Source organism: Leptinotarsa decemlineata, unplaced genomic scaffold (assembly GCF_025532065.1).
Source record: "Leptinotarsa decemlineata unplaced genomic scaffold, Ldec_3_MD MMD2_tig00026336_RagTag_RagTag, whole genome shotgun sequence".
Taxonomy (NCBI): Eukaryota; Metazoa; Arthropoda; class Insecta; order Coleoptera; family Chrysomelidae; genus Leptinotarsa; species Leptinotarsa decemlineata.
In genome coordinates, this window is record NW_027412692.1 from 655,762 (window position 1) to 657,002 (window position 1,241).

Sequence of the window (1,241 nt, forward strand, 5' to 3'; positions counted from 1 at the left end):
TTCGAGACAAATTAAAAATATCTAAAGGGTGATCAATCCTTTCGGGAATATGAAAAGAGGAGATTTTTGTGATGAAAATTTATTTGGGGGACTCAATATTGATAACGTTGAAATGGACAAAATAAAAATTATTAAAAATTCTCATAATACTCTACAGAAGAGTTTATATTGTCGAATAGGTTTATTCGGGATCGGCAGTATAGAAAAATTTCGGGCTCAGATTAGCTAAAATTACAACGTGAAAATAACACTCTTGAAACAAAATTAGAAAAATAATTTTTTCAAACATTGAATCCCCAGTAGCTCAAATTACTCTTCAATGATGAAAAAACATAATTATTCAGAATATTTTTTTGATAAAAATAACTTTGCTTAATATGCTTTGTCTGATTTTATGGTATAACTCACTCTAACCACTATTATGTAGGTATAAACATGTGCAACTACATATTTTCAGAAAGAAATTTTTACTGGAAAATCGAAATAACAAATAGGATTTTATATTCAAAAAAATCTTGAAAACATTGTTTTCAATTTTCAATTTACTTCATATTAGAGAAACATTTTTTGGTCAAACTATCAATTGGTAATAGAAAATTTTATTTTGGAACATCACCAAAGTAACAGACATTTCAAATGAGTTTTCAATGAAAATGGGGACAGTTGATAATATTTCAAATAACTTCTGAACTTTTCAGTATATACCCATGCAATTTTTTGTTTTTTAAAAGTACTTTTTGACAGAATCGAAATACGGAAAGCAACAAATGTCATTCCATTTATAAAAACCAGACTTTGATATGCTACAATTCTATTGGGTACCATGTATATTGGAAAATATTTTAGAAAAGAACAAAATATATTGATATCTAAAAAAATTAATGAAACATTTTTCTATAACTTCTCTCCTTCATCTCAAACTTCAAATGGAAATCGATGTGACACACACTGTATACAGACTGAGAATATATTTGTTTGGATATAGTTGACAATGTTTCTTGGCTAATGTTAGAGATTTGAACTGTAAAGTGTTAACAGATTTTAAATCTATGAGAAATAAGAAAAAGAGTTTCAAGCCAAGCTAGTTTATGATGTTTTGAATGTTAGTAGGTATTCACAAAAAATTGTATTTGATCATGCAGATAACTGTTTGGGAAGTAGGCTGATTTTTTTTAGTATAATTTTACCGTGTTGAAGTTATCAAACAATAGTTACACCAACAATTTTTATGGATTTTTTCA